Raw genomic sequence first — 14,342 nt, 5'->3', positions numbered from 1 at the left:
ATATTGTTCAGCCCTAGCTAGGGTTACTCTGCAACAAAGTTGAAAGGATTATTTGATTAATCAAGTGAATGAAAATGAATATGCAACAACTCTGATGAAGTATGAATTGCTTGGGTTGTTTTTCAAGCAAAAATGTAAAAACTTTGCTGGTTGCAGCTTCTAAAATGTGAATATATTCCTGGTTTTCTTTTATGGTAGTAACGTCATTGGGTTTTGGACTTTTGATCACACAAAACAAGCAATTTAAATTTGGAATTTGGGCATTTTTCTTCTATTTTCTGACATTTTATTCACCAAATGAGTAACTAACTAATCAGGAAAATTATTGAAAGATCATACAAAAAAATGAGGACATTTTCCAAATATTATTTTGTCTGAATAACAGTTCAAAATGACATGAGAAAAACAACAAATCCTCAAACTGGAGTTACTTAAACTTACAGATTTTTAGCATTTTTATTTGATAAATTATTTAAAATGCTAAATCAATAACTGAAAAATTTGTCTATGCATTTTCTGTCCATCAGCAATTTAATGAACAGACTATCAAAGCAGTTTCAACACTGATATTAACATTATTCCGACAATTCATGGGCAAACATGGTAATAAAGATCTTGCCATTTTGTCTTGATGTGAAATATTAAGTATCATTTTCCCCAAAGGAAAAAACACAGGTCCTTAAACAACTTTACAATCACTCTAGGTCCTAAGGTAAAGGCTGCTTGAAACTTAAAGGGTTAAATAATGTAACTAATTAACTCTTCTTGCTAACTAATCACTTATTTTCAAATCCAAGACATCAGTATCTACAGTGGTAGGGTAGCGTTGTTTGGCACTGGCTGTACAGACCCTCACATAACTGACAGGTCACAGGTTTGAACCTGACAGCTGATGTGTCACGTCAAAAGTTTCCTTCAGTGAAGACACTGTTCTAAGAGCATCAGCTCAAAGGCTGAGATGTAAAAGCTGCTCTGAGGCAGCAGCAGCAGCAGGAATGATCATCTGGGACGGTTCACACAAAGACTGCGTTCACGAGTCCAGGTGAGAGGGCCGGGTCGCTCGCAGGACTCACATAGCAGGAATTCCAACAGACATGTGCACTGCTGAATCAAACTCAACACAACACAACACAGGAGGTACCTGTCCTTCATCTCGGCTCAATCACCACCTTCTGCGGCTGTATTCTCAGAACACAAGAGCCGAGACACGCACGTTTGTGTGGTGTCAGGAGAAGACGTGTCTCCATCAGAACAAGATTATTGTCACTGCCATGAATCTGATTCTGGTTGGGTTCATTTTAATTTTGTCGATTAGGGCTGAACCTCAATATCTACTGTAATATTTTTGGTTCAGACTGTCAAGAACAAAAACTGTCAAGCCCCAAAATTCAAGGCCAGATTTTGCACCCACTTTACTTTGATCAGTTTCTAATAAGTTACTCATTTAAATCAGAATGGTGCCAATTTCAGATTGTTCATTTTAGCAATGTTCTTACAATTGCTTATGTTTAGACAACATTTTAATTTGAGACGAAGAAAAAGATCAAATGGAGGGTTTTGTAGAAAAAAAGGTGTATCAAAAGTATTGCTTCAAATCTTCCAAATCTCAGGTTTCTTATCAGCACTAGTACATCAAATACGAATTCCATTATCCCATAATCAATGCTCATTTCTCCCTCAAGTAAGTATTTCACTGCTGGAAAGATGGTACTTTCATAAAATTGGGCTGTCTATGCAGTAGAAAGATGCAAATACTTTTGAAATTGGTGCGACATGACTAGAGAAAACAGAGAAAAGGGGCTGTGGCATTTACTTTTGCTTGAGAGGTAGAAAACCTACAACGACCAGAATGGGACCAATAAACGTTCCCGCTGGTGGGTGACATAAGGCGAGCTTGACATTTTTTTCACAGGAAACAATATGGCGGCTGGCTGGTAACAAAATCTTGTATAAAAGTCAAACAGTGAACTAAAATATGTTTCTGGAAATATTTTAGTCGAGAAACAGGCAACGCAGTAACAGAATCTTCAGCACTGCTTAGTTTTAACGCTTGATCTGTATTTGACAAAGGGAATCCAGGGTGAGTCTCTCTCAATCTGCTCTATGTTTTCTGTGTCCGTGGCGGGCATGCATATGTATAAACCTGTAGTTCAAGCAACAGTCCTTGAGCCAATGAAAATTTGAGCTGAGAACTGAGCATGGAGATCTGGGCGCTGATGAGATGGAAGGAAGTTTACCACAGTTCATTTACACATACGACCCAAACTGTTATGACACAAAGCTGGTTTTAAATCTGCAAAGTATCCATTTAAGATCATGCCTGTCGATTCCAATTAGTCTTGAATCCTAGTACAGATTGTTGTTATATTGTTATGTTGGAAATTAAAAAAACTACATAATAACAAACAGGGTTGAACTTACGAGTCGAGTTAATTGATTAATCAACAGAAGCAGCAACTTTGACAATAGAGTAGCTTTTAGGTCAACTGACAAGCAAAAATGTCCAATACTTGGGCTGTAGGTAATAGCCATTTTTTTAATATGTTTTATAGACTAAACAACTTGTATGGAAACATTATTGATGGATTATTTAAGAGTTAAAATGATCAGTTGTTGATACCCTTGCTGCAGTTGTTGTAAACACTATACTCGTGTACTGGCATGCTGAACAACAAAGCAGGTGGAAGCTCAGCAGGTCCAAATTTTACTTTCAAAAGCCAAAAGGTGCGTTTCTTAATGAATTCCTGGTTCTTCTTTGGATCTGCTTTGAATTAAGAATATGTCTGAAATCCATTCACAGAATGAATCCACCCACGCAGAACGTCAACACTTACTCAAATACCAACAAACACATTCCTCCACATAAAATCATACATTTAAAATGCAACCACTCCACATGTGAACTTTCCATTCTCCTCTCAGCAAGTGAAAACACTCTTCTTCTGTTACCATTCCCAGTCCATTTTAAGTCTACCTTTCCATCTGCCTCACACACACACACACACACACACACACACACACACACACATGCCAGGCTGGGCCGGCTGGTAGCAGCGACAGCCCTTGACAGCAGAGGCTAACTTTAACACTCAATGTTCCTGTGCTAGCTGGTGAGCGACCCCCCCTCTCCACACACTCCACACACATTCATGAATACTGTCACTCACTTAATCAGGCTTCCTCTCCCTGTTGGGCACCAACAGAAGAAAACGACAGTCATGAACGTTGCGGTGTGAGCTGATATGAGCCAAACATGAGGACAACAGAAGTTTGGTGGACCCACGCTCCTTCTTGTGGCTTGTTTGTAGCGAGTGGGGCTGGAAAAATGTAAAGAGACACCTCGTGGATCAGGTTTCTCCTGAGGGGAGGACGCGAAGGGGAGGGAAGACGAGGCAACGTGTCGGTGGGCTTCATTGGTCAAAGAGAGACCAGAGGAAGCCGCAGAGAGAGAGGGAGAGAGAGACAGGGGCGGGCTGTGTAGCATTGTACATCTCAGTCTCACTCTTTATTTCTATTTTCTGCTCCTCTCTTTTTTTAAAAGCCTGCTGCCCAGAGAGGTCAGAGACAGATCAGCCCTCCTACATGAGGTGGACGTGAGCCGGAGACGTGAAAGGAACCTAATTCAGGTTGAAAATGCTGGCGACACACTCAGCCACATGAGGATTTGGCCCACATTAGCCTGGGTTGCTGCTGAAATCAGATATCTGCTCTTAACAGGTTCTGTTTGTCATGTTTTCTCCCAATTTATGCCACAGTGACTGATAGGAGGGGGCGATTGTGAGACGTCACAGCAGCTAACGTCAGTATGACAGGAGTTGAGAGAAACCTCCGGGAGAGCTGGGAGGAGAAAAACGCTCAAGTCACAGGAGGAGGAGAGGAAACCTGATTTTTACACACAAGTCTTTCTCCTCTCCTCATGCGGACACTGGTGGACTACAAATTTACTCTTTCAGTTTACCTGCCAGACTTATCAAGCACAGGCAAGTGTGACTTCAACAAGAATAAATGTCTGTTTTCCTCTATGAACAAATGTTGGAATACTTTAATATATTTGTCTTTTGTTTGGGGAAAGACAAACAGGAGTTCAGGTATGCTTTGACTACACGAGTTCTTTCTTTAGTACCTTCTCTTACCTTTTAGTTTAATGTACGCTTATAAAACGTGTTTATTATTAGTATTGTACATTATTTAATGCACACATATAATACTGGAATTCCATAAGGTTGTTGGACTTAGAAAGAGAGACTGAAAAATGATTGGTCAAAACAGGAGCAGCAGAGACTGAGACATGGGGACTTTTTATGTAAAGTTTTGCACCAAAATCCCCCCCAAACATTTGGCTATGCCAGTTGTTATTACAATGTTATTTTATACAGTCCCTCCAGGATTTTGGGGGGGTTGTTGCAGCCTGAAATGCCTGGTTTCACAGCAGCTTTTAAAAAAAAAACCAAACTGTGATGCATCTTGCAACGTTTATAGGAATTTTTTCGCCATGCGACACAGCGTCGAGGGACAGTTTTCGTGAGCTGCTCACCAGTTAGCACAAGATAACACTGCACAAGGTGATCCCATCCCTAATTGTCATATTTTGGTGCTTGGGCATCAGCCCCGTAGAGGCGGTTAATTGAGTTCCTGATCTCACACAAACACCGAAACGGCTCAACCCTGTCTTTAGACCTGTTAATAACCATTAGGCAATATTAACCCAATGTTAACCCAATGATACTTCCGCAGGTTCACTGACGAAAACAACTTTTACTTCCTCTACATAGTCAAGTCTGACTGTGTTCTCCGCCAGGGCCGAACCGAGGACCTCACTAAACCATCCAATCAGTAGTAGCAACGGACGGTGTGTACAAAGGGAAGGGACGTGAGCTTAAGACCCATGCTTAGTGAGAATTCCTCGTTCATGGGAAGTAACTGCAATCCCCAATCCCTATCATGAGGGGACAGCATGTTGAAGCATCCTTGGGCAACTGAATGCCAAATTTCTCCCGATGGCTGTTCCATCGGTGTGTGTGTGTGTGTGTGCGTATGGTTACTGAGTAGCAGATGGCACCATGAACGGTAGTCTCGGCCACCAGTGTGCGAATGTGTGAGTGAATGCGTGAATGTGACATTAAGTGTACAAGTGCTTTGAGTGGTTGGAAGACTAGAAAAGCGCGATACAAGTGCAGTCCATTTACCAGTTAGCTGTGTGATGCTAACAGTTAGCTGTGTCACTGTGTGGGTGTGTAACACTGTCCCAGGCACAGAGCTTTGGTCCTGCAGCACTAGTCTCATGATAAACAAAGAGAAAGAGGGGCTGATCCAATCAATATGCTGCAAGCAGCTCTACAATGAAATGAGATTGTACCATTTTTACATAGTCAAATTAATACTTAGTGTTAATGTTGCGCGTGCAGCATCCTAACACCATGGAGGGGCTAGTTACAGACCAGAGTGGCTGTGGGTTTAGCCATGTTTGACCAGGACAGTAATTTGCAATTGAAATCTTTGTCATCTTTCAACTACAATGACACTGACCTCTCCAGACATTTACTCTAAACAGCTGGTGGAAATCCTTAAGTGACAGACTCATACATTCAAGAATTTTGGTCATAACACAACTGTTTGAGAGAAACTGATGAGTAATCTGTATTCAGATCCCGAAATAGGGGTTTCAGACTCTGATTAAGTGGAAGTTACGTCTGCATGAGTATTTATGAGGGTATAGGGAAGTTTGGCGTGCTACAACTTTGTTTCTATCGTAACCATTGTCTTATCATCCGAAACCCCGGCACTGGCTATTCAGATCACAGTGATGAGTCACCGCTTTATCAAAACTGGATATGGTTGAAAGAATAAAGAAACACTGCAGGTTGAGGCAGAGTTTCAGGCATTTTTTACTAATATCTTGACATCCTGATATGTAATTGAAATGTTTCAATGCCACCGATTTGGATGGAAGAAGAGAAGAAAGGGAATGAAAGAAGGATGGTATGGACAGATTCCCAGACAGAGAAGGAGTTGAGTTTGTCTGCCAGACAGGAACCATCTCCTTCCCCTCCTCTTCCTCCTTCTTTCCTTCCTCCACCACTGAACATTAAAGGACTCTTAATCCTTCCTCCAGGTTTCCCGCCAGCCTCTTCACCTCTCTCTCTTGTTTGCATTCTTTGTTCTACCTCCTTCGGCGAACATCTCTGTGGAAACACTTATTGACGCTTAAACTATGCAGCAACTGTAACATGTATGTAAATGAGATTATATAAGTCCTACTGTATATTTACGATGTCGCTGCACTCTCCTCTCATACCATGCTACATGAAAGGTGGATTCATCCAGGCCATGTGATGTGTGTTTGTTGCTATGCCAACTCCGGTGGTAACCAGGAAGCTTGCTGGCAATTTTTCCTGCCCTCCTCTTATGAATGTTTATTACTTTAGAGGAAACTTTTCACCGTGCACACGCTGGAGCACAAAAATCATAGAAACCCTTGGGGTCCACAGACAGGAAGAGCAGGTTATGTTTTCAATTTTCCTCTGGATATTTCAGCTTTTTATTTAACCTCTATTGATTCAGGAGACTCCGGCTGATGCTGTCCATGTTTCTTGTTTTTGCTTCACATTCACAAAGTTGTATACAGTCCCACTCGGGAGCTGTGTAGTACAACCTGAGCCCTGTGCTGGGAGATTAAGGGCTTGCTCAAGGGCAGTGTGCCAGTAGCTGTTGAGGGAGCTGTCATTCTTATAACCTTTTTTCAGATTTTCCTTTCTGTTACAGGATTCAAACCAGTAATCTTCAGTTTTAAACACAACAGAGGTCCAACAAAAGTTTGCACTAGACTTTTTTTGATGGCCTATATGGCTGTTAATATTCTGCAATTCCCAACGTGTACAACTACCAGACATAAGTTTTAAGTAGCCAAATAATAGCTTACATTTAAGCAGCAGTAAAACACAATCACTATGATCCTCTTTACAGTCCAAGCCTGTCATATTAAATAACTTCAAAACAAAATGGCTTTAATGAAGACACTGTCTACTGAGAATAGTGAATAATCAGAGAACATGATTGGCAGAAGCAAAGGAGGAAAGGGACTTGGTTGGAGACACCAGGCCCCACCATAAAGTCCTCTATGAGATCTTCCAGGGATTCACCGAGCGCCCTATCCACTGCTAGGCTGGCCTTGGTGGAGTAAAGCGTATCTCTGGTCTGATCTATGAGGAAATCTGCATCGTTCTAAAGGTCTTCCTGGAGAACGCTGATGCCGTATATGTCGTATTTCCAATCAGACATTTTGGCCATTGATATTTTAATCTGCCGGATAACTACATGTGATACCAGCTAAAAGCCGGAATATGCCAGCTAACATAAACCCTGGGTCCAACTTGTCTTGAACCGCTGAATACAGGATGTTTGGTTCACCCAAAGAACGAAAACATTACTGTCAAATTAGCTTATAATAGCAAGGGCAGAATTTGAAATTTTAAGGTGCATTTCAGCCTCGAAAAAATTGGCATTTAAACAGTTGTCTGTCAGCTAAACCTTGCTAGTCCAGTTTGGATGTATAGCTCATAAACTATAAGAAATGTCGTCGGTATGACCAGTGCAAATGAGAAACCAGAGATTGAAGAGCTTCCAAGATCAATAACATCTATTGTTTCTGTAACATGTTACTACACTGGATTACAAATGATAAATCAGATGTCATAAACTATGGGTCAAAACTGTTCAACCAAAGTTGTCCAAACAGGCCAAACCATTAGAGACAGCATAAACTTAATGTGTCTACAATACAGCTAGAGCTTGCTTTAATGTAGCACATTTTGCCAACATTATTCTTACACTACACTTTGTCCTGTCCTGTGCTAATATCTGCCGAGCCACAGATTTTGTGTACTCTGACCCTGAATGGCATGTGGTCCTAAATTAAACTCAAATTACAGATGGCACTTTAATCTAAAAGATTTACTGCTGCAGCTTGCGACAGGATGCCACTTCTCAGTCAACCAAGACCAAGTACTTTACAGTCATTATACGGCACTATAAGACAACACACACACACACACACACACACACACACACACACACACACACACACACACACACACACTTGTGCCAAACCTCTGAGGGTTTTTTTGTTTAATTATACACTTGTTGGATATTATGAACACGCTATTTGCTTCAGACACAATGCCAAACCAGTGGTGTTAACAAAGACGGCACTGACTAGCTTGTCTGAGCTTGTTCACTGCTCTTACACATGACGTCACAGTCCCTTGTACCACAAGGTCACAGTTTTTCCAGTGAGGTTTCATACAAAGCTTTCAGATTTAGCTGACTGGCAGCATGAAGAAAAGGACTCATACTTTCACTAAAGCACACCTCTGCAGCTCCATCTGACCTGTGATGCAGTGTCAGGGTCCCAGCCTCGAGTTACTGAACACACTGACGCCAGGCAGAACACTGCTGTAAGGCTCGGGGATTTTCACATGTAAAAATCTGAGATCAAGGTACATCCTGAGCCTCTCTCATCTTGTGGGCAGCTTCTTGGTCCTGTGAGTCCTTATTTTAGAAAAATTCAACTATCTGTTGAACCAGAGGGCGCTGCTTTTGGTACCAAGTGAAATCAACAAGGTCTATTGTAAAGAAATCCTACAGCGTGCGTCATCCTTTTGCCCGGGGATCCCCTTGAGGAAACTGCGCCCTCCTGGTCTTCCTCTTAACGTCTAAGAATGAGCTGCACTGCCAACGACGGGATTTATGTAATCCACCGTGCTTTACCAAGACCCCGCTTGTCATTTTCTGGCTGGAGTCTGACCTGTGACGGTGATTAACCCTCATGGAGGAAGGAGGAAGAGGAGGACGAGGAGGGGGAAAAGATGTGATTTGTGCATCTTGATGATGTGCTTTTGCAGTCTGCTAAACCGACAGCGTCGAGTACAGCTGTCCAGATATACGCCCACCTCTGCTGCTGTGTACATGTGTTCCTCAAGGCGGGAGGCAAACACAGAGAGATTATGGAAATTAAAAGAGAGAAACACGGCAGAGCAGCTTCCTCTATTAAAAATAAAGATATAAAGGACACATGAATATATGCAACAAGACACGAGAAAAGGTTAAATGAAGGACAAGCAGGAGAAAAGGTTTGTTTTTGTTGAGTTGTAGCTTGAAAATACAAAACAGAGGAATCGCATCCCCACTGCCACACTAAGTGATAACATCCTCTACGAGTATTAAAAAATGAACACAAGGCAAGAAAACAGGAAATCCTTTTTCAATAACAGCGGAAGTTATGCTCTTTTAAGTGTCCTAGAAATAAAAGATACCTGTTGTATCCCCCTCTCTTTTCTTATGAAACAATCATGAGGCAATGTATACACAGCAGGAGAACAGGAATTTTAACTTCAAAAGGAATAGGAGACGTGTCTGGAGAGTATTTACAGAAAAAAACTACAAAGAATCTTTCATCTAAAATGCCAACAAAAATGCAGCATTGGGGTAACAAATAAAAAGATGTAGAAACGATCTTGAAAATATATATATCCCTGACCTCTCTCTCTCTCTGAACACTGGTATAAAACATTCCCAAATGCCTTGGGGGGACCGCAGACTGCCAGCCAGTTTATAAAATACAACAGTGCCCGATACGCATCTCGCTGGCGGTTACATAAGGCTGAGAGATTAGAGGTAGAAGAGCCTTTAAGTAAAAGGCAGTGATTGTGCGGTGCACCTGAAGCCCACACGTGTTATGGTCATCTGAAGCTGGCTCCCACAATGGCTGATTGCATTTACTAATTCAATCTAACTGGTTGCTGTCTAAACACATCAAAGAGAGTCTTACTGTTTATCTGAGGCTTAATGTTCACAACAGACAAGTGGAAGAGGCAAACTTAATCCTTGTTCTTCCACTTGGTTTACGCAGACATATATGGGAGTGGAGGGAGGCTCAGAGGGTAGAGTGGTTGTCTTGTGACCAGATGGAAGGAGTCCTGATCCATATCCTGGGAAATAAATAAGACACTCCTGCTCTTTTACAAACTACAGGCTGAGCAGAACAAGTCAAAGTCTTTATAAACCAGCTCTGACTGCACATGCAACTGGTTAACCTTAAAGAATAAATTGGGTTCACTTTAGTGAATTGTGCATTTGTTTCCATCTCCACGCTCACATCTTTAAATCTGCATGCTGAAGCTGTTTCTGCTCACTCATTACCATCAGACAGCTTGTAACTCCTCATAATCCCACACTAATCTTCAATTTTTAAGTGTGGCTCCTTCACTGGAGAAGCTGTTGTTGTTGCTCTGAGGTTTGGCTGCAGTTTAAAGGAATAATTCAGCAATTTGGAAACTTAACATATTTGCTTTCTGTCTGAGCAAAAGCACAAATACAAACAGAAAGGCAAGCAAATTAGCATTTGTCTCAAAATGTTGATTATATTCGAATGTCCTTTTAGTCTAACAGTTGCATCAATGCATCTACTACTAGCTCACATGGCCACTTAGCTGGCTAATGTTACAACTCAGTCGAGGACATTGATGTTTACAGCACGTGCTGTCTCATCCATGAGTAGATGCACACTTCCTTCTGTACTGTTGTTAAAAGGAAAATAGTTCCTCCATGAACTCAGAACAAGGTCTGTGAATTATCTTGAGGAACAGAGTCATGATTTCGGGAAACAGACATTGCTGTTTGGTTTTTCCACTTTTGACACTTTGAGAACCAAAAACCAAGTACCATCTAATTCCATTATATTGGAGAGAAGACAGACAACTCTACAGCTCATATCTCCAACACTCAGCAACTCACACCAAAACTATCTAAATGAATACACAGCATTTAAACTAAAAGGAAAAATATGCAATTTTAATTTTAGAGTGAACTGTCCCTTTAAAACTGCAGGATTGTGGTCCAATTTCAAGTTATAACCATCTTTCCTTAGTTTTTAGCAGAGGCCAGCTAATATTAAGGCCTATTCTCTGTACATTACAATATTCATATACAGAAACATTAAACAAAATGCCATAAACTAGCTAAAACTGGCACATTAATGTTACAAGCCGACAACAAACATCAGCATCACTTTGGTCTGCCATCAACAACACTATTTCCACACCTTGTCAACACAAGAGAAATGTCTGCCTGAAGCCTTAGTCACTGAAAGATGATTTAAAAAATAATTTTGGCTGCTGGAATGTATTTCTAAGGCTCAGAATTGAATCAGATTTGGCTGTTCAATGCGAATATTCGACAATTCTTTTTCCATATAAACTTGGCTCAGCATGACGTAATAAAGCAAACAAGCTAACAATGCTAACACAGATCGGAACGGTGCAACATTTTTTGCAGACACAAGATATCAAACAAAAGCCAGAGACTGTGTCATATTAACGTGCTGTGAGCTGTATATTCACCACTTCTCAGCAGAAGAGCGAAGATCATGTTATTTCTGGGCCTTCCCCTGAAAAGTTTCTCCTCCTCTGTGCTGTTGCATCTTGTCCGAAGCTGATTGTACCAAAGAGTAGCGTGAAAGTCAAGAGCGCTCACTCTGCAGCTAAATCTAAGGACGTTTTGGTCCCCTGCACACTGACTAGCATGAAAACAATAAGAGTGCTTGACTTGAAGCAATTTCAGTTGACTAAGGGGTCTCCAACTAATGATTCAAATTTCTGACCTTCAAGGGGCAGCCCAATTTATTTACCAACACAGCCCCACTGAGGCTTATACCTGTTTGCTAACTTTCTAATGCTTGCTAAGAATATGAAGGTAGTCATTAGAGTGCCTAAATATTTTTTTGGTATTGATCAAAATGTCTCTTCAGAACACAGTATTGCAAATACTTAAAGCCTGCCTCAAATGTCTGGTAAGATTTGTAATGTGCTTTACTTATTCTTTAAACCAACAGGTCTTGATTTAAAACTGAATTTGGACTGGTTTTAACTGTCTTTGATTCAGGTTAAGTTCTTGCGCAGCTGCTTGTGTTTAGACATTTAACTTTCCCTTTTTTGGTACAATGAAAGTGGAATTAAATTAAAATGCTCATATTGGTACCAGAGATGAAACTCAGGCACTGCATGTAAAGATTCAAATGATCGCCAGCCACAGTACAGTGGTGACACCAGGTCATACCAGAGAGTCTCTCCACAAAGTCCTCCATGAATCTCAATCATAGTCTGGGAACCAAACTGCAGACTCCTCCACTCTCAGCTAATCATGATCATGCAGATTAATACATATAGCGGGAAATAATGGAAACACCCTCATTATCTGCTCTGCACAGACCCTCCACCAGCGGCTACACTGCCTGTCCTTACAGAGGCTTTGCACCACCCTCAAACAGAGCTACACGTCACTGCTCCACTCAAACCATGACTAAAAAACACGTGAGTGTGTTTGCTTCATATTGTACAGTATGTCTCTGCAGGAACAGAGTACAGTACAGGAGCAGCAGGACAGGGAATAACACCTAGCAATGAAATCTGTTATCGGTGACATGTCCGACTGTGTTTCTAATTCAGCCCGACTCCGTTGTAAGCAAACCACCTCCTGAATCGAGTGCGCGGGTGAAAAAGCAAGAGTTCCAGTGGAGCTGCTCGGCGGTCAGGAGCAGCAGACTGTGATTGTACTGAGGAGGTGAGATATGTGTGGAGCCATGTGAATGTGAAGTGAACGTGTGAAACTGAAGCAGGGAGCTGCTGAAAAAGGCCGACCATGTGCCGGCTCAGTCACCGAGCTGCGGGTAAATACAGTACGACTATAAAAGACACGAAAATAAACTATGACAAGAACCCAAGGTACATTCTGTCTGTTTTACACATCCAGCATGGCACCTGTTGATCGCAAACTCACTGTACAAATACACAACTGAACTGTAACAAGAGAACAGAGAATATATTTTAACGTAGTGTCAGCAGAGCTACAATAAGCTGTCAATTAAATTGGAGATCCTCAACTGTTTGCGATTCAAAATTCCCATGAAAATCCCAAGCTTTAAACATACCAATACTTCTTCAAAAATAAACAATATCAAGTAAATATGAGTAAGACATTACTTGAGTCACAAGGTAAGAGTTTAAGCCTGGTCCAAAACCTCTGAATCACCATTGACATCCACTATTTGTTCATTAATTTAAAGAGAAAACAGCCTGATAATCAGGATACTAACAGATGACTTTACACTTGCTGTTGTGGTGATGCTACAGTAAAGTATTTGCAATGTCAGGCATCAAAAGCCTTCCTTTTACGTTTAAAAAAGTCTAAATACTTCCACTCATTATCTCAAATTGTTCAGTGTCACGATTCATCCGTTCACGGCTCCCTAGATTCCTGCATTTTGCGCTGACAACTGTTGTAAATTTACAACAAGAAGGCAACAAAACAGAGTATTTTGTGAACATATCCAGCTGGAGTACAGAGCACGGCCTGTTGCACTCATACGCTGAATTTTGAATTCAGACAGATCACGACAGATCAAATAATTTTTTCTTAAATTCAAATAGTAGCCTTAATTTCAAATAAAAAAGCGACCGTCCTAACGTGCACCATTTGGCTAAAATAAAAACTGCAATCTCAGATAACAAGATAAAAAATTATCCAACACTGTGAAAGAAAAATGAATCTCCTGAGTCTGAAATGATTCATACACTAAAAGTGGATCTTCATTTTGTATTTGGAGAAAATGTGGTTTGAAAACAAACAAGGGAAATCACACATTCTGCGCACATCTTGCCAAAGTCGTAAAGACGTAATTACTGGTGTGAATTTTGTCCGATATTTAAGCATGCAATTTCAATAAAATGCAACGACATTTTTTACTGCTTCTACTTTGAATAACGCAGCATTGAGAGATATTAAAATATATCAAAGTGCAATAAAAATAATTTTCACAACTGTGATCATGGTATTTAAAGAATAATTTACATTTTTTTTATATTATTCTCTATGATAATATAGTCATCATCCAGGTGGAGTTACTGCTGTTTCACAAAAGGGAAATGAGACAATATGCTCTCTAGGAACCTTCTGTATTTCTTAGAAACTACTAAAAAAAAGCTGATGTTTGGGTTTTTGCTTCATTGTCAAACAGTGCGTACTCCTCCTGGAATAAGTCTGTGTTGGAGCCCGCAGGTCAGGTGTGTTGCTGTGTGCCTGTAGCATGTAGATGTTTACATAAGGACAGCCAGTGTAAGTGGAGCATGAACGCACACTCGCAAACACAACACACAGACACATTTTAACACACAAACACAGGGAGGGCTCAGGGTTCCCTTCCTGTCCTGATTACAAGCCCCGCCCTGCAGAGGAACCAGGAAGTGGTTTTCCATTAAAACTCTCGACAGGTGACGGATCTGTCTGGTTTC

At 41.0% G+C, this 14,342-nt stretch overlaps 1 protein-coding gene across 6 annotated transcripts in view; it reads right to left on the bottom strand.

Moving 5' to 3' along the window:
- The window catches only part of ppp2r5eb (protein phosphatase 2, regulatory subunit B', epsilon isoform b), a 61,815-nt gene that overhangs the window by 35,505 nt on the left and 11,968 nt on the right, over positions 1-14,342 (bottom strand). Inside the window, exon 1 of one of the 6 annotated variants that reach the window (XM_050062509.1) lies at positions 3,168-3,308. The exons of the other annotated variants lie outside the window; for them this stretch is intronic. The gene's annotated coding sequence lies outside the window, so the exon portion shown is untranslated. Of the gene's footprint in view, positions 1-3,167; positions 3,309-14,342 lie in introns of those variants that run through there. 6 annotated transcript variants of the gene reach the window in all.

The sequence above is a fragment of the Epinephelus moara genome, chromosome 14 (genome assembly GCF_006386435.1).
Source record: "Epinephelus moara isolate mb chromosome 14, YSFRI_EMoa_1.0, whole genome shotgun sequence".
NCBI classification, from domain to species: Eukaryota; Metazoa; Chordata; class Actinopteri; order Perciformes; family Serranidae; genus Epinephelus; species Epinephelus moara.
The sequence above is the reverse complement of the archived record's forward strand: the minus strand, read 5'-3'. Positions and strand labels throughout refer to the sequence as shown.